At 46.9% G+C, this 27,196-nt stretch overlaps 16 non-coding genes and 3 pseudogenes across 16 annotated transcripts; 5 read left to right on the top strand and 14 right to left on the bottom strand.

Annotated features, from left to right (window-relative positions):
* The first annotated feature begins 96 nt into the window (after nucleotides 1-96).
* Nucleotides 97-212, top strand: LOC135010944 (U5 spliceosomal RNA). The gene has a single exon (XR_010210210.1). It is a non-coding gene; the product is annotated as a U5 spliceosomal RNA (small nuclear RNA).
* Nucleotides 213-6,840: 6,628 nt separating this feature from the next.
* LOC135010968 (U1 spliceosomal RNA) lies at nucleotides 6,841-7,004 on the bottom strand. The gene has a single exon (XR_010210234.1). It is a non-coding gene; the product is annotated as a U1 spliceosomal RNA (small nuclear RNA).
* A 671-nt stretch (nucleotides 7,005-7,675) lies between these two features.
* LOC135010867 (U1 spliceosomal RNA) lies at nucleotides 7,676-7,838 on the bottom strand. The gene has a single exon (XR_010210143.1). It is a non-coding gene; the product is annotated as a U1 spliceosomal RNA (small nuclear RNA).
* A 152-nt stretch (nucleotides 7,839-7,990) lies between these two features.
* Nucleotides 7,991-8,154, bottom strand: LOC135010658 (U1 spliceosomal RNA). The gene has a single exon (XR_010209953.1). It is a non-coding gene; the product is annotated as a U1 spliceosomal RNA (small nuclear RNA).
* Nucleotides 8,155-8,822: 668 nt separating this feature from the next.
* Nucleotides 8,823-8,986, bottom strand: LOC135010816 (U1 spliceosomal RNA). The gene has a single exon (XR_010210102.1). It is a non-coding gene; the product is annotated as a U1 spliceosomal RNA (small nuclear RNA).
* Nucleotides 8,987-9,138: 152 nt separating this feature from the next.
* LOC135010602 (U1 spliceosomal RNA) lies at nucleotides 9,139-9,302 on the bottom strand. Its single transcript, XR_010209898.1, has one exon. It is a non-coding gene; the product is annotated as a U1 spliceosomal RNA (small nuclear RNA).
* A 670-nt stretch (nucleotides 9,303-9,972) lies between these two features.
* Nucleotides 9,973-10,135, bottom strand: LOC135010842 (U1 spliceosomal RNA). Its single transcript, XR_010210127.1, has one exon. It is a non-coding gene; the product is annotated as a U1 spliceosomal RNA (small nuclear RNA).
* A 152-nt stretch (nucleotides 10,136-10,287) lies between these two features.
* On the bottom strand, nucleotides 10,288-10,451 carry LOC135010629 (U1 spliceosomal RNA). Its single transcript, XR_010209925.1, has one exon. It is a non-coding gene; the product is annotated as a U1 spliceosomal RNA (small nuclear RNA).
* A 702-nt stretch (nucleotides 10,452-11,153) lies between these two features.
* On the bottom strand, nucleotides 11,154-11,288 carry LOC135010850 (U1 spliceosomal RNA; annotated as a pseudogene).
* Nucleotides 11,289-11,440: 152 nt separating this feature from the next.
* Nucleotides 11,441-11,604, bottom strand: LOC135010639 (U1 spliceosomal RNA). Its single transcript, XR_010209934.1, has one exon. It is a non-coding gene; the product is annotated as a U1 spliceosomal RNA (small nuclear RNA).
* A 2,361-nt stretch (nucleotides 11,605-13,965) lies between these two features.
* LOC135010882 (U1 spliceosomal RNA) lies at nucleotides 13,966-14,121 on the top strand. The gene has a single exon (XR_010210150.1). It is a non-coding gene; the product is annotated as a U1 spliceosomal RNA (small nuclear RNA).
* A 674-nt stretch (nucleotides 14,122-14,795) lies between these two features.
* Nucleotides 14,796-14,959, top strand: LOC135010703 (U1 spliceosomal RNA). The gene has a single exon (XR_010209998.1). It is a non-coding gene; the product is annotated as a U1 spliceosomal RNA (small nuclear RNA).
* A 152-nt stretch (nucleotides 14,960-15,111) lies between these two features.
* LOC135010843 (U1 spliceosomal RNA) lies at nucleotides 15,112-15,274 on the top strand. The gene has a single exon (XR_010210128.1). It is a non-coding gene; the product is annotated as a U1 spliceosomal RNA (small nuclear RNA).
* A 3,303-nt stretch (nucleotides 15,275-18,577) lies between these two features.
* On the bottom strand, nucleotides 18,578-18,741 carry LOC135010634 (U1 spliceosomal RNA). The gene has a single exon (XR_010209930.1). It is a non-coding gene; the product is annotated as a U1 spliceosomal RNA (small nuclear RNA).
* Nucleotides 18,742-19,433: 692 nt separating this feature from the next.
* LOC135010780 (U1 spliceosomal RNA) lies at nucleotides 19,434-19,575 on the bottom strand (annotated as a pseudogene).
* Nucleotides 19,576-19,727: 152 nt separating this feature from the next.
* LOC135010627 (U1 spliceosomal RNA) lies at nucleotides 19,728-19,891 on the bottom strand. The gene has a single exon (XR_010209922.1). It is a non-coding gene; the product is annotated as a U1 spliceosomal RNA (small nuclear RNA).
* A 692-nt stretch (nucleotides 19,892-20,583) lies between these two features.
* LOC135010779 (U1 spliceosomal RNA) lies at nucleotides 20,584-20,725 on the bottom strand (annotated as a pseudogene).
* Nucleotides 20,726-20,877: 152 nt separating this feature from the next.
* LOC135010622 (U1 spliceosomal RNA) lies at nucleotides 20,878-21,041 on the bottom strand. The gene has a single exon (XR_010209918.1). It is a non-coding gene; the product is annotated as a U1 spliceosomal RNA (small nuclear RNA).
* A 1,304-nt stretch (nucleotides 21,042-22,345) lies between these two features.
* On the top strand, nucleotides 22,346-22,419 carry TRNAN-AUU (transfer RNA asparagine (anticodon AUU)). Its single transcript has one exon. It is a non-coding gene; the product is annotated as a tRNA-Asn (tRNA).
* The last annotated feature ends 4,777 nt before the right edge of the window (nucleotides 22,420-27,196 follow it).

The raw sequence follows: 27,196 nt of genomic DNA, 5'->3' as shown, positions 1-27,196 counted from the left end.
TGAGAAATCTGCTATCTTTCTTTCAAATTGGGTGCTCACTTTGAGCTCAATGAGAACTGCTGGCATGGCACTCAGGCGACAGGTGGAATCTTGGTCATGCTCTGGTTTCTCTTCAGAACTAACAAATATTTTGCCTTTTATTAAAGATTTCCGTGGAGAGGAGCAAAACTGAGTTTTATCTCAATTTTTGCATGCCCCATATTATTGGGGTTTCTTTTATCAGTTTAAAGACAGAACGAGTGTGCTTTCTTGTTAGCTTTAATGTAAGTTGCCATAGATGCAGTGAAACACACGTGTAGGGCACGGCGTGTCCGCGTGTATTTGACTCATGTGAAATGTTATAAAACAAAAATATATGATTATGATGTTAGCTGTTAGTCTCCACTAATAGGGAATAGAAGCTGAGCTATAAGAAAGGAATACACTAGATATGATGTCACTTAGCAGATACAATGTCTAAAGTGCATACAGATAGCTACTAATAACTCTTGATAAGAAAGTATATCAGTGTGGGTATATTTATATGATGGGATATTGGGACTAGTGAATATATATCACTCCTGCTGTCCAGATTGGCAATAACCAGACAATTATGATAAGAGTAGAGATGTCACATGGGCTGCTATAGATATTAATTTAATGCTGTATGTGTCATTTGTTACAAATGGATACATTTTCTATGAGTCAGCCTAGCAGCTGCATGTTCTAACAGAACACTATCCTCACACAGAATCTGCTAACCTTGAGATAACTAAATGACAGTGTGTAACAGTCTCTTTACTATAAGACTGTTACAAAGTAATATATATATTTGAAGTCAGTCTAGCAGCTGTGTGTTCCAGCAGTTTATAAGACAAAGAAAATCTCCTATTGTGGAATCTAGACACATGGGACTGCTGGCCTGTGTCATACTATTTCTATGTAATACCAGTAACATGTATATAACTGTTACATAATTGTTACAAATGGATAAATCTTTGAGTCAGCCTAGCAGCTGCATGTCCTAACAGGACACCATAAATCCTTTACAGTGTAACAAATTGATTGGTAACACTTAAAGGCTGGAGAGCAGTTATATGCCTTACTAGCATACTCAATATACCACATTATTACACCAGTTACCACGATTATTGACAGCGCATTTGATATATTATATTACCCTCACACTGAGTCTGTTTACCTTTAGATAACTAAGTGACCGAATATGTAACAGTTTCTCTATCATAAGACTGTTACAAAGTGAGATAGATATATTTGGAAGTCAGTCAAACAGCTGTGTGTTTCAGCGGTTTATAAGAAAATTCCTCATTGTGGAATCTGGACCACTAAGGGTTATTATATATATAGCACATGGAATTGCCACATCTCCCTATATGATAATTTCATTACACTGTAACATAATAAGAATTAACTCTTTAACAGTGTAAATAGAGAGTAATGAATCTCTGACACATGGAATATATTATTTCTTAGATGAATTGGATAAACCATTATGACAGACACTTTGCTTCCTAATAAGAATTGAGGTGGCTATACCTCTAAGGAAAGCATTATTGCCTACGCCTAGATCAGATTAAATAAGATCTGGCTGAATATATGAAGGAAGGTTGCTATTTATATGAGAATTGGAATTGCTATATTCCTTAAGGCAACCCCACCGATTGATATATGTTGTCAATTAAGTATATCTGAACGGCTATATCTGGACCAGATTTAATAAGATCTGGCTGATTATATGAAGGAGGGCTGCTATTTATATTGGAATTGCCATATTCCTTAAGGCAACCGCACCTGTTGGTATATCTCGCCAATTAACTATATCTAAACAGCTAAATTAAAGCTATTCATCATTTTTTTAGTTTGGATATTAATAAATATGATCTTTCCATGATGCATAGAGATTTCCCTATCAAGTGATTCCTTATCCGATATAGAAAGCTATCCCCCTGTGGTATTGAATTTAGGAATATAGTCTTAGGGGACACAGAGAAATAAGTGATCCCCATCTACCTAAGCACCCCACAAATTGGAGGTTAGCTTACCGGTTATACTCAATCACCCCCACAAATTCGCCAATGGGGATGGCTTCCCGGGAGGTAACCCCTATTGAGTGAAGGGAGTATATAGGATACAACCCAGTGGTACCTGACGACATAGATACTAACAGCTATTTAATAACATTACGCTAGAAAGTGATTATTAGCAACATATATATCTATATAAACAACCCCGCCAGGGTTGTGCCTTCAAAAATAATCACACACGGACACGCTTTTTAAACCTTTTTTTCACATCTCTTTATTCTTCTTATGCACATGTATGTTAGTTCTGTGATTTTAACCTTTATGTTTCACTGCAGTTTGGGATAATAATATTAATATTTATCCAATTTTAATACATACTTAATAAAGGTTATATTTTATGATTCATTCATTCTGTCCAGTGCGTCAACAGTGCAGATTTCTTCTTGTTTTTTCTCCCAAATTCTATAACAATGACAGTAAATGTTGTTTCTTTTCAAACAGAACTTTCTTGACCATGCTACTTGCTTGAAAGATCTGGGAGCACATGGAAAACAGTACAAACCATGCAGTATCACAAGAGCCTTTATTTGATCTTTCATGAAGATAGAGCAGAATTGAGGACACGTCAACAATTTCTGCCGAAGGTGGTTCATCTTTCCACATGGTGCCTTTGGCCACTGACACCTTCGTTGAGTCAAAGTCTCTGGCTGTGGTCAGAACTTTGAAAATTTATGTCACCAGAACGGTTCAGATTAGGAAAACAGAGGCTCTGTTTGTCCTGTATGCTCCCAACAGGATTGGGTGTCCTGCTTCCATGTAGACCATTATGCGCTGGATCTGTGGTAAGATTCAGCATGCTCATTCCATGGCAGGATTGCCGTTACTGAATTAGGTGAAGACCCATTCTACTAGAAAGGTGGGTTCATCCTGGGCAGCTGGTCGGGGAGTCTCGGCATTGCAACTTTGCCGAGCAGCTATTTAGTAAACACTTTTGCTAAGTTTTACAAGTTTGATACCTTGGCTGATGATAACCTCAAGTTGGGTCATTCGGTGCTGCAGAGTCGTACGCACTCTCCCACCCGTTCAAGAGCTTTGGTATAACCCCATGGTTCTTAATGTGACCCCAGCATCCTCTAGGTCGTATGAGAAAATAGGATTTTAATACCTACCGGTAAATCCTTTTCTCTTAGTCCGTAGAGGATGCTGGGCACCCGTCCCAGTCCATACTGTGTCTGCAGTTATTACTTGTGGTTATACACATGTTATGTTATGGTTCTGGTCAGCTTTTTGCTGCAATTGTTCATGCCGTTGGCTTGTGTTCTGTTGAATGCCACGTTCTGCGGCATGCTTAAGGTGTGAGCTGGTAAGATGCTCACCTTAGTTTAACAATAAATCCTTTCCTCGAAATGTCCGTCTCCCTGGGCACAGTTCCTATAACTGGAGTCTGGAGGAGGGGCATAGAGGGAGGAGCCAGTTCACACCCTTTGAAAGTCTTAAAGTGCCCATGTCTCTTGCGGATCCCGTCTATACCCCATGGTTCTTAATGTGACCCCAGCATCCTCTACGGACTAAGAGAAAAGGATGCCCTTGCGCACTATCCTGACTTCTCCTCCCGTCTGCTTACTTTGTGCCTTCCAACGCACAATGCGAACTACAGGTGGTGCTGCAGGGCCCACACCCTTTTACTTGCCTTACAGAACAGCTCTGGAGCTGTTACAGTGCCCAGCTGCTGCAAGAAATCAGCTTGAATGCTTCAGGGGATGGGGCATGGCCAACATGAGCCCCACACCAAAGGAGGGTGGGGGTGTTTAATGCGAACTAGGGGTCATCCAAGCACCGCAAAAGGCCGCCATGCCCTGCATGCCCCTTTTCTCTTTTCATATGCAGATGAGGGTTCCAGCCAACTTTGGCCCACATCTTGGATGACATCACCGTATGCAAATCCGTCTTCTGCAGACCTTCCCCCAGGAATGCTTGTACTAGTTGTTGCATATGGTTTGATATTTGATGGTGCTTCAATATTAGGCAGCCTTCCACCCTCCCATGTTCATCTGAACAGATGTGGTCTCCCTGCAGTTGTTGTCCCCAGACGAGAGTTCCCTTGTGCGTCCTCAGTTGAATCTCCTTAACTTGACGGGGGAGGGGCTGCCCGAGCAGCCACCCTCCCCAGCCCTATCCCAACTCATACTTATTTTGCATATGAGATCTCTTGATCATGAAGATTGTTCTCACAGGGTGAGGTTCATCCATTATATTTTAAAATAGGAAGGTACAAATTACATATTTGAATTGCATCTATGTGCTGGATTCAAATGTCCCCCCCCCCCTTCCTTTCTCAATTGTGCCCGTCAGCAGCTATTCTAAGGTTGCTGCCAATGGGTGTGACACATTAATTTCTTCTGTGGGGTACACTGGACTCCACAAGGATTCACATTGGGGTGTAGAGTAGGATCTTGATCTGAGGCACCAACCGGCTCAAAGCTTTTGACTGTTCCCAAGATGCTCAGCGCATCCTCCTCTATAACTCCGCTTCCATGAACAGGGAGCTCAGTTTGTAGTTGGTGCCTTCAGTAGCAGGCCACTTAACAGGGGCCTGCCTCAGGCAGCCTATTCTTAGCTATTAATTTTGACAAGAAAAGAAGAACTTGTTTTATGAGAATCTACAAGGGCTGCAGCAGGCTAGGTCTAATAGACATCTTTACTGCAGCTTCATCACTCCCAGCGGCGCTGTATACTCCCGTGCCCTGGTTGCTGGGTCACTGCAGCGGAGGCTCCAGTTTCTTCCTAAGGTCAGTCACACACACACCGCCCTTCCGGATCACGAGGCCGCTGATGAAGGGGAGCGTGGCCGTAGGGGGTGGACCGTGTGCGCACTGGCGTGGACACTGATTACTGGGCAGCCGCTCCACTAGCCACCAGGTACAGTTAAGGAGCACAGGTCTGGGAGTTTTACTCCTATATTAACCCAATTTTGTACTGCCCGCAGCGCATTGTGATAGGTAATAGGGCCTGATTCAGGTTGGAATGCAATCACAATAAGCGATCCAACTGCAAAAATTGCTAACAGCATACGCATGTGCCTGCATTTTCTGCGGCACCCCGCAGAGAATGCGATCGCCTCTGCCTGTCAATCGGGGCGGGGGGGGGGGAGAGGGGGGTCAGCAACACTCCATTTCCAAGTCAGGGATGGAGCGGTGCGGGGGCAAGGCTTCAAAATGGGGTCTGCAACGGAGGAGACACAGGGGGCGTGGTCACAGCGGCTGTATGACATCACATTCAGCCGCTGTGATCACAAAAATGGTGGCGGCTTCCTGCGCGCACATACAGTCTGCACCAGCAGGAGGCTACACCATTTTTTATGATCACGCTGAACTGCAGTGCGACTGCAATTACAGCATGGTCAAGAATGGAGGTGTCATGATGGGTGGCCATGCCCTGTCACTGTGCAGGAGCCAGCACCGCACACACACTAGTCCCCGGGTGCAGCCCCCAACCCCCGGGACACCCGGAGCAACAAAATGTAGATTCAGGCCACCAGGCCACGCCCCTACCTATGAAACCATGCCTCCTTTTTACCATTGCGCTGCTTATCTGCGCGCACTGCATTACAATCTCCTTCGCCACCTCTCTGGGTGTCACCAGTGATAGTGACACCTCTGCCATGCTTGTAGCAGCTGGTCCTAAGATCTACGCCTCAAGCCCTGAGTGTTTGCCCTTGTGACTTGTTGATCATCATAGCGAAGCAGATGCTTACAGAAAACTGCAGGGGCTTAGATTGAAAATAAAAAAATTGATGGGTATAAGGTAGAGAGGAGCGGGTTCGGTTCTCCGAGAACCGAATTCCCGACGAACTCCACGTGGTTTACACTGGTCCGAGGCAGGCTCGGTTGTTCCCGCCTGACTCGGAAAACCTGAACAAGGGAAAATGTCATCATCCCGCTGTCGGATTCTCTCGAGATTCGGATTCCATATAAAGAGCTGCGCGTTGCCGCCATTTTTACTCGTGCATTGAAGAGAGAGCGGAGAGGACGTGGCTATGTTCTCTCAGTGGAAATCTCAATATCAGTGCTCAGTATCAGTGGTTACTTATTGCTGCTCAGTAATACTAGTAGTGTGTCTCTCCTGCTCAGTGTCAGTTCTCAGTAGTATCCTCATCAGTGCTCAGTATCACTGCTCATTGTCTTGTGCTGCATTGTGGTGCTCAGCATACTACAGTACATTACTAATAGTCCAGTGCTGCATCTTGCTGCTCAGTGTCAGTTCTAGTATCCTCATCAGTGCTCACTATCACTGCTCATTACATTGTGGTGTTCTGTATACTACAGTAACATAGTAATATAGTAACATATAGTAACATATTTTTTGAGGTTGAATAGAGGCAAATTGCCCATCGTGTTCAACCTGTTTTAAGTTGTGATGATTCTACATACTTGCTGAATAATGTTTTATGACTAGTTAGCTACTATAACTCATGTTACCCCCGGATTAACCATGTTGATATTTTAAGTATTATAACCTTGGATAGCTTTTTCATTCAGAAATGTATCCATTCCTTTTTTAAATCCAATTACAGAGTCCGCCATTACCACCTTCCCTGGCAGGGAATTCCACATCCTGATTGCCCTAACAGTGAACATCATAGTATCTCACCTGGCAGGTAAGTAGGAGTTGGGCTAGAGCTGTGGAGGATTGCTGCTCGGGCACCCCCTGTCAAGTGAAGGAGATCCAACTGAGGCAGCACAAGGGAACTCTCGAAAGAAGAACAAGGCTAGAGGAAGATCTGAGACAAAGAAATCTGACTTTTACCAGAGCTGACCAGAGGAAAGCACAAACGCAGTCCCCCACTACCACAAATAATGCAGTCGAGTTTCCCACATTTGGGGAAATCACAGGGGTCAGCATACCCAGAGTGCAATGAATGAACCTCACCCTGGGAGAACAATCTTCATGACCATGGTATCTCCTATGCAAAATAAGTATGATTTGGGATAGGGCTGGGGAGGGCCGCTGCTCAGGCACATCTCTGTCAAGTAAAGGAGATTCAACTGAGGCAACACAAGGGAACTCTCATCTGGGGACAACAACTGCAGGGAGAACACATATTTTCAGATGAACATGGGAGGGCAGAAGGCTGCCTAACACTGAAGCACCCCCAAACAACAAACCAAATGCAACTACTAGTGCAAGCATTCCTGGGGGAAGGCCTGCAGCAGATGGATTTGCATATGGTGATGTCATCCAAGCAGTGGGTCAAAGTTGGCTTCAACCCTCGTCTGCATATGAAAATAAAAAAGGGGTGTGCAGGGCATGGCGGCCTTTTGCGGCGCTTGGATGACCCCTAGTTTGCATTAAACACCTCCACCTTCCTTCGGTGTGGGGCTCATGTTGGCTATGCCCCAGCCCCTGAAGCATTCAAGCTGATTTCTTGCAGCAGCTGGGCACTGTAACAGCTCCAGAGCTGCTCTGTAAAGCAAGTAAAAGGGTGTGGGCCCTGCAGCACTACCTGTAGTTTGCATTGTGCGTTGGAAGGCACAAAGTAAGCAGACGGGAGAAGTCAGGATAGTGCACAAGGGCATAGAAGGGAGCGGCTCAAGAAAAGAGAAGTGGAAACAGACAGCAAACTAGGCTGGAGAGAGACCTGAGACAAAGAGATCTGAATTATACGAGAGCCGACCAGAGGAAACACAAATTATGTAATCAAGTGTCCCACATTTGGGGAAATCGTAGGAGCAGCACACCCAGAGTGCATTGGGTGAGCCTTGCCCTGGGAGAAGCACCTTCCTGATCATAGTATCTCACCTGGCAGGTAAGTAGGAGTTGGGCTAGAGCTGGGGAGGGTCGCTGTTCGGGCACCCCCCTGTCAAGTGAAGGAGATCCAACTGAGGCAGCACAAGGAAACTCTCGAAAAAAGAACAAGGCTAGAGGAAGATCTGAGACAAAGAAATCTGACTTTTACCAGAGCTGACCAGAGGAAAGCACAAACACAGTCCCCCACTACCACAAATAATGCAGTCGAGTTTCCCACATTTGGGGAAATGACAGGGGTCAGCATACCCAGAATGCAATGAATGAACCTCACCCTGGGAGAACAATCTTCATGACAATGGTATCTCCTATGCAAAATAAGTATGATTTGGGATAGGGCTGGGGAGGGCCGCTGCTCAGGCACATCTCTGTCAAGTAAAGGAGATTCAACTGAGGCAGCACAAGGGAACTCTCATCTGGGGACAACAACTGCAGGGAGAACACATATTTTCAGATGAACATGGGAGAGCAGAAGGCTGCCTAATACTGAAGCACCCCCAAACAACAAACCAAATGCAACAACTAGTACAAGCATTCCTGGGAAAAGGTCTGCAGAAGACGGATTTGCATACGGTGATGTCATCCAAGCAGTGGGCCAAAGTTGGCTGGAACCCTCATCTGCATATGAAAAGAGAAAAGGGGTATGCAGGGCATGGCGGCCTTTTGCGGCGCTTGGATGACCCTTAGTTCGCATTAAACACCTCCACCCTCCGTCGGTGTGGGGCTCATGTTGGCTATGCCCCAGCCCCTGAAGCATTCAAGCTGATTTCTTGCAGCAGCTGGGCACTGTAACAGCTCCAGAGCTGCTCTGTAAGGCAAGTAAAAGGGTGTTGGCCCTGCAGCACTACCTGTAGTTTGCATTGTGCGTTGGAAGGCACAAAGTAAGCAGACAGGAGAAGTCAGGAGAGTGCACAAGGGCAAGGGCAGGGGCTCAAGAAAAGAGAAGTGGAAACAGACAGCAAACTAGGCTGGAGAGAGACCTGAGACAAAGAGATCTGAATTATACGAGTAGCCGACCAGAGGAAACACAAATTATGTAGTCAAGTGTCCCACATTTGGGGAAATCGTAGGAGCAGCACACCCAGAGTGCAATGGGTGAGCCTTGCCCTGGGAGAAGCACCTTCCTGATCATAGTATCTCACCTGGCAGGTAAGTAGGAGTTGGGCTAGAGCTGGGGAGGGTCGCTGCTCGGGCACCCCCCTGTCAAGTGAAGGAAATCCAACTGAGGCAGCACAAGGAAACTCTCAAAAAAAGAACAAGGCTAGAGGAAGATCTGAGACAAAGAAATCTGACTTTTACCAGAGCTGACCAGAGGAAAGCACAAACACAGTCCCCCACTACCACAAATAATGCAGTCGAGTTTCCCACATTTGGGGAAATCACAGGGGTCAGCATACCCAGAATGCAATGAATGAACCTCACCCTGGAAGAACAATCTTCATGACCATGGTATCTCCTATGCAAAATAAGTATGATTTGGGATAGGGCTGGGGAGGGCCGCTGCTCAGGCACATCTCTGTCAAGTAAAGGAGATTCAACTGAGGCAGCACAAGAGAACTCTCATCTGGGGACAACAACTGCAGGGAGAACACATATTTTCAGATGAACATGGGAGAGCAGAAGGCTGCCTAATACTGAAGCACCCCAAACAACAAACCAAATGCAACAACTAGTACAAGCATTCCTGGGGGAAGGTCTGCAGAAGATGTATTTGCATACGGTGATGTCATCCAAGCAGTGGGCCAAAGTTGGCTGGAACCCTCATCTGCATATGAAAAGAGAAAAGGGGTATGCAGGGCATGGCGGCCTTTTGCGGCGCTTGGATGACCCTTAGTTCGCATTAAACACCTCCACCCTCCGTCGGTGTGGGGCTCATGTTGGCTATGCCCCAGCCCCTGAAGCATTCAAGCTGATTTCTTGCAGCAGCTGGGCACTGTAACAGCTCCAGAGCTGCTCTGAAAGGCAAGTAAAAGGGTGTGGGCCCTGCAGCACTACCTGTAGTTTGCATTGTGCGTTGGAAGGCACAAAGTAAGCAGACAGGAGAAGTCAGGAGAGTGCACAAGGGCATAGAAGGCAGCGGCTCAAGAAAAGAGAAGTGGAAACAGACAGCAAACTAGGCTGGAGAGAGACCTGAGACAAAGAGATCTGAATTATACAAGAGCCGACCAGGGGAAACACAAATTATGCAGTCAAGTTTCCCACATTTGGGGAAATCGCAGGAGCAGCACACCCAGAGTGCAATGGGTGAGCCTTGCCCTGGGAGAAGCACCTTCATGATCATAGTATCTCACCTGGCAGTTATGTAGGAGTTGGGCTAGAGCTGGGGAGGGTCGCTGCTCGGGTACCCCCCTGTCAAGTGAAGGAGATCAAACTGAGGCAGCACAATGGAACTCTCGAAAGAAGAACAAGGCTAGAGGAAGATCTGAGACAAAGAAATCTGACTTTTACCAGAGCTGACCAGAGGAAAACACAAACACAGTCCCCCACTACCACAAATAATGCAGTTGAGTTTCCCACATTTGGGGAAATCACAGGGGTCAGCATACCCAGAATGCAATGAATGAACCTAACCCTGGGAGAACAATCTTTATGACCATGGTATCTCCTATGCAAAATAAGTATGATTTGGGATAGGGCTGGGGAGGGCCGCTGCTCAGGCACATCTCTGTCAAGTAAAGGAGATTCAACTGAGGCAGCACAAGGGAACTCTCATCTGGGGACAACAACTGCCGGGAGAACACATATTTTCAGATGAACATGGGAGGGCAGAAGGCTGCCTAATACTGAAGCACCCCCAAACAACAAACCAAATGCAACAACTAGTACAAGCATTCCTGGGGGAAGGTCTGAAGAAGACGGATTTGCATACAGTGATGTCATCCAAGCAGTGGGCCAAAGTTGGCTGGAACCCTCATCTGCATATGAAAAGAGAAAAGGGGTATGCAGGGCGTGGCGGCCTTTTGCGGCGCTTGGATGACCCTTAGTTCGCATTAAACACCCCCACCCTACTTCGGTGTGGGGCTCATGTTGGCCATGCCCCAGCCCCTGAAGCATTCAAGCTGATTTCTTGCAGCAGCTTGGCACTGTAACAGCTCCAGAGCTGCTCTGTAAGGCAAGTAAAAGGGTGTGGGCCCTGCAGCACTACCTGTAGTTTGCATTGTGCATCGGAAGGCACAAAGTAAGCAGACAGGAGGAGAAGTCAGGATAGTGCACAAGGGTATAGAAGGGAGGGGCTCAAGAAAAAAGAAGTGGAAACAGACAGCAAACTAGGCTGGAGAGAGACCTGAGACAAAGAGATCTGAATTATATGAGAGCCGACTAGGGGAAACACAAATTATGCAATCAAGTTTCCCATATTTGGGGAAATCGCAGGGGCAGCACACCCAGAGTGCAATGGGTGAGCCTTGCCCTGGGAGAAGCAACTTCATGATCATAGTATCTCACCTGGCAGGTAAGTAGGAGTTGGGCTAGAGCTGGGGAGGGTCGCTGCTCGGGCACCCCCCTGTCAAGTGAAGGAGATCCAACTGAGGCAGCACAAGGGAACTCTTGAAAGAAGAACAAGGCTAGAGGAAGATCTGAGACAAAGAAATCTGACTTTTACCAGAGCTGACCAGAGGAAAGCACAAACACAGTCCCCCACTACCACAAATAATGCAGTTGAGTTTCCCACATTTGGGGAAATCACAGAGGTCAGCATACCCAGAACGCAATGAATGAACCTAACCCTGGGAGAACAATCTTCATGACCATGGTATCTCCTATGCAAAATAAGTATGATTTGGGATAGGGCTGGGGAGGGCCGCTGCTCAGGCACATCTCTGTCAAGTAAAGGAGATTCAACTGAGGCAGCACAAGGGAACTCTCGTCTGGGGACAACAACTGCAGGGAGAACACATATTTTCAGATGAACATGGGAGGGCAGAAGGCTGCCTAATACTGAAGCACCCCCAAACAACAAACCAAATGCAACAACTAGTGCAAGCATTCCTGGGGGAAGGCCTGCCGCAGATGGATTTGCATATGGTGATGTCATCCAAGCAGTGGGTCAAAGTTGGCTTCAACCCTCGTCTGCATATGAAAAGAGAAAAGGGGCATGCAGGGCATGGCGGCCTTTTGCGGCGCTTGGCTGACCCCTAGTTTGCATTAAACACCTCCACCCTCCGTCGGTGTGGGGCTCATGTTGGCTATGCCCCAGCCCCTGAAGCATTCAAGCTGATTTCTTGCTGCAGCTGGGCACTGTAACAGCTCCAGAGCTGCTCTGTAAGGCAAGTAAAAGGGTGTGGGCCCTGCAGCACTACCTGTAGTTTGCATTGTGCGTTGGAAGGCACAAAGTAAGCAGACAGGAGAAGTCTGGAGAGTGCACAAGGGCATAGAAGGCAGCGGCTCAAGAAAAGAGAAGTGGAAACAGACAGCAAACTAGGCTGGAGAGAGACCTGAGACAAAGAGATCTGAATTATACGAGAGCCGACCAGGGGAAACACAAATTATGCAGTCAAGTTTCCCACAGGAGTATATAGGATACGACCCAGTGGTACCTGACGACATAGATACTAACAGCTATTTAATAACATTACGCTAGAAAGTGATTATTAGCAACATATATATCTATATAAACAACCCCGCCAGGGTTGTGCCTTCAAAAATAATCACACACGGACACGCTTTTTAAACCTTTTTTTCACATCTCTTTATTCTTCTTATGCACATGTATGTTAGTTCTGTGATTTTAACCTTTATGTTTCACTGCAGTTTGGGATAATAATATTAATATTTATCCAATTTTAATACATACTTAATAAAGGTTATATTTTATGATTCATTCATTCTGTCCAGTGCGTCAACAGTGCAGATTTCTTCTTGTTTTTTCTCCCAAATTCTATAACAATGACAGTAAATGTTGTTTCTTTTCAAACAGAACTTTCTTGACCATGCTTCTTGCTTGAAAGATCTGGGAGCACATGGAAAACAGTACAAACCATGCAGTATCACAAGAGCCTTTATTTGATATTTCATGAAGATAGAGCAGAATTGAGGACACGTCAACTATTTCTGCCGAAGGTGGTTCATCTTTCCACATGGTGCCTTTGGCCACTGACACCTTCGTTGAGTCAAAGTCTCTGGCTGTGGTCAGAACTTTGAAAATTTATGTCACCAGAACGGTTCAGATTAGGAAAACAGAGGCTCTGTTTGTCCTGTATGCTCCCAACAGGATTGGGTGTCCTGCTTCCATGTAGACAATTATGCGCTGGATCTGTGGTAAGATTCAGCATGCTCATTCCACGGCAGGATTGCCGTTACTGAATTAGGTGAAGACCCATTCTACTAGAAAGGTGGGTTCATCCTGGGCAGCTGGTCGGGGAGTCTCGGCATTGCAACTTTGCCGAGCAGCTATTTAGTAAACACTTTTGCTAAGTTTTACAAGTTTTAGAGTAAAGGAGATTCAACTGAGGCAGCACAAGGGAACTCTCATCTGGGGACAACAACTGCAGTGAGAACACATATTTTCAGATGAACATGGGAGGGCAGAAGGCTGCCTAATACTGAAGCACCCCCAAACAACAAACCAAATGCAACAACTAGTACAAGCATTCCTGGGGGAAGGTCTGCAGAAGACGGATATGCATATAGTGATGTCATCCAAGCAGTGGGCCAAAGTTGGCTGGAACCCTCATCTGCATATGAAAAGAGAAAAGGGGTATGCAGGGCATGGCGGCCTTTTGCGGCGCTTGGATGACCCTTAGTTCGCATTAAACACCCCCACCCTCCTTCGGTGTGGGGCTCATGTTGGCCATGCCCCAGCCCCTGAAGCATTCAAGCTGATTTCTTGCAGCAGCTTGGCACTGTAACAGCTCCAGAGCTGCTCTGTAAGGCAAGTAAAAGGGTGTGGGCCCTGCAGCACTACCTGTAGTTTGCATTGTGCATTGGAAGGCACAAAGTAAGCAGACAGGAGGAGAAGTCAGGATAGTCCACAAGGGTATAGAAGGGAGGGGCTCAAGAAAAAAGAAGTGGAAACAGACAGCAAACTAGGCTGGAGAGAGACCTGAGACAAAGAGATCTGAATTATATGAGAGCCGACCAGGGGAAACACAAATTATGCAGTCAAGTTTCCCACATTTGGGGAAATCGCAGGGGCAGCACACCCAGGTGAGATACTATAATCAGGAAGGTGCTTCTCCCAGGGCAAGGCTCACCCATTGCACACTGGGTGTGCTGCTCCTACGATTTCCCCAAATGTGGGACACTTGACTGCATAATTTGTGTTTCCTCTGGTCGGCTCTCGTATAATTCAGATCTCTTTGTCTCAGGTCTCTCTCCAGCCTAGTTTGCTCTCTGTTTCCACTTCTTTTTTCTTGAGCCCCTCCCTTCTATACCCTTGTGGACTATCCTGACTTCTCCTCCCGTCTGCTTACTTTGTGCCTTCCAATGCACAATGCAAACTACAGGTAGTGCTGCAGGGCCCACACCCTTTTACTTGCCTTACAGAGCAGCTCTGGAGCTGTTACAGTGCCCAGCTGCTGCAAGAAATCAGCTTGAATGCTTCATGGGATGGGGCATGGCCAACATGAGCCCCACACCAAAGGAGGGTGGGGGTGTTTAATGCGATCTAGGGGTCATCCAAGCACCGCAAAAGGCCGCCATGCCCTGCACGCCCCTTTTCTCTTTTCATATGCAGATGAGGGTTGAAGCCAACTTTGACCCACTGCTTGGATAACATCACCATATGCAAATCCATCTGCTGCAGGCCTTCCCCCAGGAATGCTTGCACTAGTTGTTGCATTTGGTTTGTTGTTTGGGGGTGCTTCAGTATTAGGCAGCCTTCTGCCCTCCCATGTTCATCTGAAAATATGTGTTCTCCCTGCAGTTGTTGTCCCCATATGAGAGTTCCCTTGTGCTGCCTCAGTTGAATCTCCTTTACTTGACAGAGATGTGCCTGAGCAGCGGCCCTCCCCAGCCCTATCCCAAATCATACTTATTTTGCATAGGAGACACCATGGTCATGAAAATTGTTCACCCAGGGTGAGGTTCATTCATTGCATTCTGGGTATGCTGACCCCTGTGATTTACCCAAATGTGGGAAACTCGCCTGCATTATTTGTGGTAGTTGGGGACTGTGTTTGTGTTTTCCGCTGGTCAGCTCTGGTAAAAGTCAGATTTCTTTGTCTCAGATCTTCCTCTAGCCTTGTTCTTCTTTCGAGAGTTCCATTGTGCTGCCTCAGTTGGATCTCCTTCACTTGACAGGGGGGTGCCCGAGCAGCGACCCTCCCCAGCTCTAGCCCAACTCCTACTTACCTGCCAGGTGAGATACTATGATCTTGAAGGTGCTTCTCCCAGGGCAAGGCTCAACCATTGCACTCTGGGTGTGCTGCCCCTGCGATTTCCCCAAATATGGGAAACTTGACTGCATAATTTGTGTTTCCCCTGGTCGGCTCTCGTATAATTCAGATCTCTTTGTCTCAGGTCTCTCTCCAGCCTAGTTTGCTGTCTGTTTCCACTTCTCTTTTCTTGAGCCGCTCCCTTCTATGCCCTTGCGCACTATCCTGACTTCTCCCGTCTGCTTACTTTGTGCCTTCCAACGCACAATGCGAACTACAGGTAGTGCTGCAGGGCCCACACCCTTTTATTTGCCTTACAGAGCAGCTCTGGAGCTGTTACAGTGCCCAGCTGCTGCAAGAAATCAGCTTGAATGCTTCAGGGGCTGGGGCATAGCCAACATGAGCCCCACACCGAAGGAGGGTGGAGGTGTTTAATGCGAACTAGGGGTCATCCAAGCGCCGCAAAAGGCCGCCATGCCCTGCATAACCCTTTTCTCTTTTCATATGCAGATGAGGGTTCCAGCCAACTTTGGCCCACTGCTTGGATGACATCACCGTATGCAAATTCGTCTCCTGCAGACCTTCCCCCAGGAATACTTGTACTAGTTATTGCATATGGTTTGATATTTGATGGTGCTTCAGTATTAGGCAGCCTTCCGCCCTCCCATGTTCATCTGAAAAAATGTGGTCTCCCTGCAGTTGTTGTCCCCAGACGAGAGTTCCCTTGTGCTTCCTCAGTTGAATCTCCTTAACTTGACGGGGGAGGGGCTTGCCCGAGCAGCCACCCTCCCCAGCCCTATCCCAACTCATACTTATTTTGCATATGAGATCTCTATATCATGAAGATTGTTATCACAGGGTGAAGTTCATCCATTATATTTTAAAATAGGAAGGTTCAAATTACATATTTGAATTGCATCTATGTGCTGGATTCAAATGCCCCCCCCCCTTCCTTTCTCAATTGTGCCCGTCAGCAGCTATTCTAAGGTTGCTGCCAATGGGTGTGACACATTAATTTCTTCTGTGGGGTACACTGGACTCCACAAGGATTCACATTGGGGTGTAGAGTAGGATCTTGATCTGAGGCACCAACCGGCTCAAAGCTTTTGACTGTTCCCAAGATGCTCAGCGCATTCTCCTCTATAACCCCGCTTCCATGAACAGGGAGCTCAGTTTGTAGTTGGTGCCTTCAGTAGCAGGCCACTTAACAGGGGCCTGCCTCAGGCAGCCTATTCTTAGCTATTAATTTTGACAAGAAAATAAGAACTTTTTTTATGAGAATCTACAAGGGCTGCAGCAGGCTAGGTCTAATAGACATCTTTACTGCAGCTTCATCACTCCCAGCGGCGCTGTATACTCCCGTGCCCTGGTTGCTGGGTCACTGCAGCGGAGGCTCCGGTTTCTTCCTAAGGTCAGTCACACACGCACCGCCCTTCCGGATCACGAGGCCGCTGATGAAGGGGAGCGTGGCCGTAGGGGGTGGACCGTGTGCGCACTGGCGTGGACACTGATTACTGGGCAGCCGCTCCACGAGCCACCAGGTACAGTTAAGGAGCACAGGTCTGGGGTTTTTTCTCCCATATTAAACCAATTTTGTACTGCCCGCAGCGCATTGTGATAGGTAATAGGGCCTGATTCAGGTTGGATTGCAATCACAGTAAGCGATCCAACTGCAAAAATTGCTAAGAGCATACGCATGTGCCTGCATTTTCTGCGGCACCCCGCAGAGAATGCGATCGCCTCTGCCTGTCAATCGGGGCAGGGGGGGAGAGGGGGGTCAGCAACACTCCATTTCCAAGTCAGGGATGGAGCGGTGCGGGGGCAAGGCTTCAAAATGGGGTCTGCAACGGAGGAGACACAGGGGGCGTGGTCACAGCGGCTGTATGACATCACATTCAGCCGCTGTGATCACAAAAATGGTGGCGGCTTCCTGCGCGCACATACAGTCTGCACCAGCAGGAGGCTACACCATTTTTTATGATCACGCTGAACTGCAGTGCGACTGCAATTACAGATTGGTCAAGAAGGGAGGCGTCATGCTGGGTGGCCATGTCCTGTCACTGTGCAGGAGCCAGCACCGCTCACACACTAGTCCCCGGGTGCAGCCCCCAACCCCCGGGACACCCGGAGCAACAAAATGTAGATTCACACCACCAGGCCACGCCCCTACCTATGAAACCATGCCTCCTTTTTACCATTGCGCTGCTTATCTGCGCGCACTGCATTACAATCTCCTTCGCCACCTCTCTGGGTGTCACCAGTGATAGTGACACCTCTGCCATGCTTGTAGCAGCTGGTCCTAAGATCTACGCCTCAAGCCCTGAGTGTTTGCCCTTGTGACTTGTTGATCATCATAGCGAAGCAGATGCTTACAGAAAACTGCAGGGGCTTAGATTGAAAATAAAAAAATATATGGGTATAAGGTAGAGAGGAGCGGGTTCGGTTCTCCGAGAACCGAATTCCCCACGAACTCCACGTGGTTTACACTGGTCCGAGGCAGGCTCGGTTGTTCCCGCCTGACTCGGAAAACCTGAACAAGGGAAAATGTCATCATCCCGCTGTCGGATTCTCGCGAGATTCGGATTTCATATAAAGAGCTGCGCGTTGCCGCCATTTTTACTCGTGCATTGAAGAGGGAGCGGAGAGGACGTGGCTATGTTCTCTCAGTGGAAATCTCAATATCAGTGCTCAGTATCAGTGGTTACTTATTGCTGCTCAGTAATACTAGTAGTGTGTCTCTCCTGCTCAGTGTCAGTTCTCAGTAGTATCCTCATCAGTGCTCAGTATCACTGCTCATTGTCTTGTGCTGCATTGTGGTGCTCAGCATACTACAGTACATTATTAATAGTCCAGTGCTGCATCTTGCTGCTCAGTGTCAGTTCTAGTATCCTCATCAGTGCTCACTATCACTGCTCATTACATTGTGGTGTTCTGTATACTACAGTAACATAGTAATATAGTAACATATAGTAATATAGTTTTTGAGGTTGAAAAGAGGCAAATTGCCCATCGTGTTCAACCTGTTTTAAGTTGTGATGATTCTACATACTTGCTGAATAATGTTTTATGACTAGTTAACTACTACAACTCATGTTACCCCCGGATTAACCATGTTGATATTTTAAGTATTATAACCTTGGATAGCTTTTTCATTCAGAAATGTATCCATTCCTTTTTTAAATCCAATTACAGAGTCCGCCATTACCACCTTCCCTGGCAGGGAATTCCACATCCTGATTGCCCTAACAGTGAAGATCATAGTATCTCACCTGGCAGGTAAGTAGGAGTTGGGCTAGAGCTGTGGAGGATTGCTGCTTGGGCACCCCCTGTCAAGTGAAGGAGATCCAACTGAGGCAGCACAAGGGAACTCTCGAAAGAAGAACAAGGCTAGAGGAAGATCTGAGACAAAGAAATCTGACTTTTACCAGAGCTGACCAGAGGAAAGCACAAACACAGTCCCCCACTACCACAAATAATGCAGTCGAGTTTCCCACATTTGGGGAAATCACCGGGGTCAGCATACCCAGAATGCAATGAATGAACCTCACCCTGGGAGAACAATCTTCATGACCAAGGTATCTCCTATGCAAAATAAGTATGATTTGGGATAGGGCTGGGGAGGGCCGCTGCTCAGGCACATCTCTGTCAAGTAAAGGAGATTCAACTGAGGCAGCACAAGGGAACTCTCATCTGGGGACAACAACTGCAGGGAGAACACATATTTTCAGATGAACATGGGAGGGCAGAAGGCTGCCTAAAACTGAAGCACCCCCAAACAACGAACCAAATGCAACTACTAGTGCAAGCATTCCTGGGGGAAGGCCTGCAGCAGATGGATTTGCATATGGTGATGTCATCCAAGCAGTGGGTCAAAGTTGGCTTCAACCCTCGTCTGCATATGAAAAGAAAAAAGGGGTGTGCAGGGCATGGCGGCCTTTTGCGGCGCTTGGATGACCCCTAGTTCGCATTAAACACCTCCACCCTCCTTCGGTGTGGGGCTCATGTTGGCTATGCCCCAGCCCCTGAAGCATTCAAGCTGATTTCTTGCAGCAGCTGGGCACTGTAACAGCTCCAGAGCTGCTCTGTAAAGCAAGTAAAAGGGTGTGGGCCCTGCAGCACTACCTGTAGTTTGCATTGTGCGTTGGAAGGCACAAAGTAAGCAGATGGGAGAAGTCAGGATAGTGCACAAGGGTATAGAAGGGAGGGGCTCAAGAAAAAAGAAGTGGAAACAGACAGCAAACTAGGCTGGAGAGAGACCTGAGACAAAGAGATCTGAATTATATGAGAGCCGACCAGGGGAAACACAAATTATGCAGTCAAGTTTCCCACATTTGGGGAAATCGCAGGGGCAGCACACCCAGAGTGCAATGGGTGAGCCTTGCCCTGGGAGAAGCATCTTCATGATCATAGTATCTCACCTGGCAGGTAAGTAGGAGTTGGGCTAGAGCTGGGGAGGGTCGCTGCTCGGGCACCCCCCTGTCAAGTGAAGGAGATCCAACTGAGGCAGCACAAGGGAACTCTCGAAAGAAGAACAAGGCTAGAGGAAGATCTGAGACAAAGAAATCTGACTTTTACCAGAGCTGACCAGAGGAAAGCACAAACACAGTCCCCCACTACCACAAATAATGCAGTTGAGTTTCCCACATTTGGGGAAATCGCAGGGGTCAGCATACCCAGAATGCAATGAATGAACCTAACCCTGGGAGAACAATCTTCATGACCATGGTATCTCCTATGCAAAATAAGTATGATTTGGGATAGGGCTGGGGAGGGCCGCTGCTCAGGCACATCTCTGTCAAGTAAAGGAGATTCAACTGAGGCAGCACAAGGGAACTCTCATCTGGGGACAACAACTGCAGGGAGAACACATATTTTCAGATGAACATGGGAGGGCAGAAGGCTGCCTAATACTGAAGCACCCCCAAACAACAAACCAAATGCAACAACTAGTGCAAGCATTCCTGGGGGAAGGCCTGCAGCAGATGGATTTGAATATGGTGATGTCATCCAAGCAGTGGGTCAAAGTTGGCTTCAACCCTCGTCTGCATATGAAAAGAATAAAGGGGTGTGCAGGGCATGGCGGCCTTTTGCGGCGCTTGGATGACCCCTAGTTCGCATTAAACACCTCCACCCTCCTTCGGTGTGGGGCTCATGTTGGCTATGCCCCAGCCCCTGAAGCATTCAAGCTGATTTCTTGCAGCAGCTGGGCACTGTAACAGCTCCAGAGCTGCTCTGTAAAGCAAGTAAAAGGGTGTGGGCCCTGCAGCACTACCTGTAGTTTGTATTGTGCGTTGGAAGGCACAAAGTAAGCAGACGGGAGAAGTCAGGATAGTGCACAAGGGTATAGAAGGGAGGGGCTCAAGAAAAAAGAAGTGGAAACAGACAGCAAACTAAGCTGGAGAGAGACCTGAGACAAAGAGATCTGAATTATATGAGAGCCGACCAGGGGAAACACAAATTATGCAGTCAAGTTTCCCACATTTGGGGAAATCGCAGGGGCAGCACACCCAGAGTGCAATGGGTGAGCCTTGCCCTGGGAGAAGCATCTTCATGATCATAGTATCTCACCTGGCAGGTAAGTAGGAGTTGGGCTAGAGCTGGGGAGGGTCGCTGCTCGGGCACCCCCCTGTCAAGTGAAGGAGATCCAACTGAGGCAGCACAAGGGAACTCTCGAAAGAAGAACAAGGCTAGAGGAAGATCTGAGACAAAGAAATCTGACTTTTACCAGAGCTGACCAGAGGAAAGCACAAACACAGTCCCCCACTACCACAAATAATGCAGTTGAGTTTCCCACATTTGGGGAAATCACAGGGGTCAGCATACCCAGAATGCAATGAATTAACCTAATCCTGGGAGAACAATCTTCATGACCATGGTATCTCCTATGCAAAATAAGTATGATTTGGGATAGGGCTGGGGAGGGCCGCTGCTCAGGCACATCTCTGTCAAGTAAAGGAGATTCAACTGAGGCAGCACAAGGGAACTCTCATCTGGGGACAACAACTGCAGGGAGAACACATATTTTCAGATGAACATGGGAGGGCAGAAGGCTGCCTAATACTGAAGCACCCCCAAACAACAAACCAAATGCAACAACTAGTGCAAGCATTCCTGGGGGAAGGCCTGCCGCAGATGGATTTGCATATGGTGATGTCATCCAAGCAGTGGGTCAAAGTTGGTTCAAACACCTTTGCAAAGTTCTATAAGTTTGATACCCTGGCTGAGGAGGACCTCCTGTTTGCTCAATCGGTGCTGCAAAGTCATCCGCACTCTCCTGCCCGTTTGGGAGCTTTGGTATAATCCCCATGGTCCTTACGGAGTCCCCAGCATCCTCTAGGACGTAAGAGAAAATAAGATTTTAAACCTACCGGTAAATCTTTTTCTCGTAGTCCGTAGAGGATGCTGGGTGCCCGTCCCAAGTGCGGTCTACTTCTGCAAGACTTGTATATAGTTATTGCTTACATAAGGGTTATATGTTAGTTTTCATCGGTCTTGGACTGATGCTATGTTGTTTTCATACTGTTAACTGGGTAGTATATCACAAGTTATATGGTGTGATTGGTGTGGCTGGTATGAATCTTGACCTTGGATTAACAAAAATCCTTTCCTCGTACTGTCCGTCTCCTCTGGGCACAGTTTCTCTAACTGAGGTATGGAGGAGGGGCATAGAGGGAGGAGCCAGTGCACACCCAGATCTAAAGTCTTTCTTAAAGTGCCCATGTCTGCTGCGGAGCCCGTCTATCCCCCATGGTCCTTACGGAGTCCCCATCATCCTCTACGGACTACGAGAAAAAAAAATTACCGGTAGGTTTAAAATTTTATTTTTTTCTCTGCAACCCACTGCTAAATTGTGCTTCCTAGCTGTTTTTTATAAAATCACTTAATTAAATCTAACTCTGATTACGTCAGAGAAGGCCAGGTACCCTACACCATAAGAGGGGGTTTGAAATTTTGACTTGTCTACTTAAAGATCACCAAAATCTGATGACAAGGTCAATTACATCCCTGGGTGGGATTGAACCACCAACCTTTTGGTTAATAGCCCATGTAAGTGCAAGAAATCCTGAAGCACTCACTCATCATGGGAAAGTACCAATGTGTTTCTTACAAAAATTCTCCAGATTATTGACTTTTTAAAGTTTTTCTAGGAAACGTTCTAGATGAATGCTTATTAGCCTTTGTCAGTATTGACTTTCGCAAGGTGTCTCTGTGGCGCAATCGGTTAGCATGTTTGGCTATTAACCAAAAGGTTGGTGGTTCAATCCCACCCAGGGATGTAATTGACCTTGTAATCAGATTTTGGTGATCTTTAAGTAGACAAGTCAAAATTTCAAAAAACCCCCTTATGGTGTAGGGTACCTGGCCTTCTCTGATGTTATCAGAGTTAGATTTGATTAAGTGATTTTATAAAAAAACAGCTAGGAAGCACAATTTAGCAGTGAGTTGCAGAGAAAAAAAATTATGCTGGCAGAAAAGTCCAATTGAGTGATTAAACAGCTCTTCATTTTCTGATTTTATGTTTATGCTAACAAATTTGCTCTCTGAAAAGTGTCCACAAAGCCAAGTCTCTGATTAACACCTTTGTAGGAATGGTTTTTCACCTATTACTGAATTAAACTTGCTTCATTGGAAAGGCATCAAAGATGCATCCTCATTTCAATGTCTACTGAAATAATACAGGTTGACACCAGGAAACGTCACTGCATCCTTGCTGCTTCCTCATGGGGAAGTCTGTTTAATGTGAAAACAAGGTGATATCTAATCAGCACACAGGTAAGGAATTAAGAAAATCTTTCTTTATGGGTGAAGATGTTTCTCACAAATTGTTGTCCCAATGCATCATTGAAATTCAAGATGGAAGATGATTTTCATATATCACTTGTACATTTTGCATTGCTCTTCTGGTGACAATGTAGTTTGTTTTTGTCAATTACCATTTCAGTAATAGGGTAAAGAAAATTAAGTGGATTTTTTAAAGAAAACAATGCTGTCAATATACTATTAAAACAAATTAAAATGATAAAAGTTATTGTACTTTAAGTAAAAATAAAAGTGCCAAAATATCAATCCCAGTTTTTGATTACTTTAATTATAAAAAAAAAAATGCACATAGCAGAGGATAGTTTCGATCAATCGACCTCTGGGTTATGGGCCCAGCATGCTTCCATTGCACTACTCTGCTGCTCATGGAAGTGTCAGAGATCCTGAAGACTAAATTGATTAAAGGCCTTAAAGTACTGGACTATAAGGAAAGACTTACTAGGCTGAATATTTATACACTAGAAAAGAGGTGCCTAAGAGGAGATATTATTAATATCTTCAAATATGTAAAGATACATAACAAAGAGTTATCAGAGGAATTATTTATTAAAAGAACACGTGGTCACTCGCTGCGACTGGAGGAAAGTTCAGAACGCAATGGAGGAAAGGTTTCTTCACTGTTAGGGCAATCAGGATGTGGAATTCCCTGCCAGGGAAGGTGGTAATGGCGGACTCTGTAATTGGATTTAAAAAAGGAATGGATACATTTCTGAATGAAAAAGCTATCCAAGGTTATAATACTTAAAATATCAACATGGTTAATCCGGGGGTAACATGAGTTATAGTAGCTAACTAGTCATAAAACATTATTCAGCAAGTATGTAGAATCATCACAACTTAAAACAGGTTGAACACGATGGGCAATTTGCCTCTATTCAACCTCAAAAACTATGTTACTATATTACTATGTTATTGTAGTATACAGAACACCACAATGCAATGAGCAGTGATAGTGAGCACTGATGAGGATACTAGAACTGACACTGAGCAGCAAGATGCAGCACTGGACTATTAGTAATGTACTGTATTATGCTGAGCAACACAATGCAGCACAAGACAATGAACAGTGATACTGAGCACTGATGAGGATACTACTGAGAACTGACACTGAGCAGGAGAGACACACTACTAGTATTACTGAGCAGCAATAAGTAACCACTGATACTGAGCACTGATATTGAGATTTCCACTGAGAGAACATAGCCACGTCCTCTCCGCTCTCTCTTCAATGCACGAGTAAAAATGGCAGCAACGCGCAGCTCTTTATATGGAATCCGAATCTCGCGAGAATCCGACAGCGGGATGATGACATTTTCCCTTGTTCAGGTTTTCCGAGTCAGGCGGGAACAACCGAGCCTGCCTCGGACCAGTGTAAACCACGTGGAGTTCGTGGGGAATTCGGTTCTCGGAGAACCGAACCCGCTCCTCTCTACCTTATACCCTATCAATTTTTTTATTTTCAATCTAAGCCCCTGCAGTTTTCTGTAAGCATCTGCTTCGCTATGATGATCAACAAGTCACAAGGGCAAACACTCAGGGTTTGAGGCGTAGATCTTAGGACCAGCTGCTACAAGCATGGCAGAGGTGTCACTATCACTGGTGACACCCAGAGAGGTGGCGAGGGAGATTGTAATGCAGTGCGCGCAGATAAGCAGTGCAATGGTAAAAAGGAGGCATGGTTTCATAGGTAGGGGCGTGGCCTGGTGGCCTGAATCTACATTTTGTTGCTCCGGGTGTCCCGGGGGTTGGGGGCTGCACCCGGGGACTAGTGTGTGAGCGGTGCTGGCTCCTGCAAAGTGACAGGGCATGGCCACCCAGCATGACGCCTCCCTTCTTGACCATGCTGTAATTGCAGTCGCACTGCAGTTCAGCGTGATCATAAAAAATGGTGTAGGCTCCTGCTGGTGCAGACTGTATGTGCGCGCAGGAAGCCGCCACCATTTTTGTGATCACAGCGGCTGAATGTGATGTCATACAGTCGCTGTGACCACGCCCCCTGTGTCTCCTCCGTTGCAGACCCCATTTTGAAGCCTTGCCCCCGCACCGCTCCATCCCTGACTTGGAAATGGAGTGTTGCTGACCCACCTCTCCCCCCCTTCCCCGCCCCGATTGACAGGCAGAGGCGATCACATTCTCTGCGGGGTGCCGCAGAAAATGCAGGCACATGCGTATGCTCTTAGCAATTTTTGCAGTTGGATCGCTTATTGTGATTGCAATCCAACCTGAATCAGGCCCTATTACCTATCACAATGCGCTGCGGGCAGTACAAAATTGGGTTAATATAGGAGATAAACCCCCAGACCTGTGCTCCTTAACTGTACCTGGTGGCTAGTGGAGCGGCTGCCCAGTAATCAGTGTCCACCGCAGTGCGCACACGGCCCACCCCCTACGGCCTCGCTCCCCTTCAGCAGCGGCCTCGTGATCCGGAAGGGTGGTGTGTGTGTGACTGACCTTAGGATGAAACCGGAGCCTCCGCTGCAGTGACCCAGCAACCAGGGCACGGGAGTATACAGCGCCGCTGGGAGTGATGAAGCTGCAGTAAAGATGTCTATTAGACCTAGCCTGCTGCAGCCCTTGTAGATTCTCATAAAACAAGTTCTTCTTTTCTTGTCAAAATTAATAGCTAAGAATAGGCTGCCTGAGGCAGGCCCCTGTTAATTGGCCTGCTACTGAAGGCACCAACTACAAACTGAGCTCCCTGTTCATGGAAGCGGGGTTATAGAGGAGAATGCACTGAGCTTCTTGGGAACAGTCAAAAGCTTTGAGCCGGTTGGTGCCTCAGATCAAGATCCTACTCTACACCCCAATGTGAATCCTTGTGGAGTCCAGTGTACCCCACAGAAGAAATTAATGTGTCACACCCATTGGCAGCAACCTTAGAATAGCTGCTGACGGGCACAATTGAGAAAGGAAGGGGGGGGGGACATTTGAATCCAGCACATAGATGCAATTCAAATATGTAATTCGAACCTTCCGATTTTAAAATATAATGGATGAACCTCACCCTGTGAGAACAATCTTCATGATCAAGAGATCTCATATGCAAAATAAATATGAGTTGGGATAGGGCTGGGGAGGGCTGCTCGGGCAGCACCTCCCCCGTCAAGTTAAGGAGATTCAACTGAGGAAGCACAAGGGAACTCTCATCTGGGGACAACAACTGCAGGGAGACCACATCTTTTCAGATGAACATGAGAGGGCGGAAGGCTGCCTAATACTGAAGCACCATATGCAACAACTAGTACAAGCATTCCTGGGGGAAGGTCTGCAGCAGACGGATTTGCATACGGTGATGTTATCCAAGCAGTGGGCCAAAGTTGACTGGAACCCTCATCTGCATATGAAAAGAGAAAAGGGGCATGCAGGGCATGGCGGCCTTTTGCAGTGCTTGGATGACCCCTAGTTCACATTAAACACCCCCACCCTCCTTTGGTGTGGGGCTCATGTTGGCCATGCCCCATCCCCTGAAGCATTCAAGCTGATTTCTTGCAGCAGCTGGGCACTGTAACAGCTCCAGAGCTGTTCTGTAAGGCAAGTAAAAGGGTGTGGGCCCTGCAGCACCACCTGTAGTTCGCATTGTGCGTTGGAAGGCACAAAGTAAGCAGACGGGAGGAGAAGTCAGGATAGTGCGCAAGGGCATTCTTTTCTCTTAGTCCGTAGAGGATGCTGGGGTCACATTAAGAACCATGGGGTATAGACGGGATCCGCAAGATACATGGGCACTTTAAGACTTTCAAAGGGTGTGAACTGGCTCCTCCCTCTATGCCCCTCCTCCAGACTCCAGTTATAGGAACTGTGCCCAGGGAGACGGACATTTCGAGGAAAGGATTTATTGTTAAACTAAGGTGAGCATCTTACCAGCTCACACCTTAAACATGCCGCAGAACGTGGCATTCAACAGAACACAAGCCAACGGCATGAACAATTGCAGCAAAAAGCTGACCAGAACCATAACACAACATGTGTATAACCACAAGTAATAACTGCAGACACAGTATGGACTGGGACGGGTGCCCAGCATCCTCTACAGACTAAGAGAAAAGGATTTACCGGTAGGTATTAAAATCCTATTTTCTCATACGACCTAGAGGATGCTGGGGTCACATTAAGAACCATGGGGTTATACCAAAGCTCTTGAACGGGTGGGAGAGTGCGTACGACTCTGCAGCACCGAATGACCCAACTTAAGGTTATCATCAGCCAAGGTATCAAACTTGTAAAACTTAGCAAAAG

Source organism: Pseudophryne corroboree, unplaced genomic scaffold (genome assembly GCF_028390025.1).
Source record: "Pseudophryne corroboree isolate aPseCor3 unplaced genomic scaffold, aPseCor3.hap2 scaffold_237, whole genome shotgun sequence".
Lineage (NCBI taxonomy): Eukaryota > Metazoa > Chordata > Amphibia > Anura > Myobatrachidae > Pseudophryne > Pseudophryne corroboree.
This window is presented reverse-complemented; position numbering and strand designations above follow the sequence as displayed.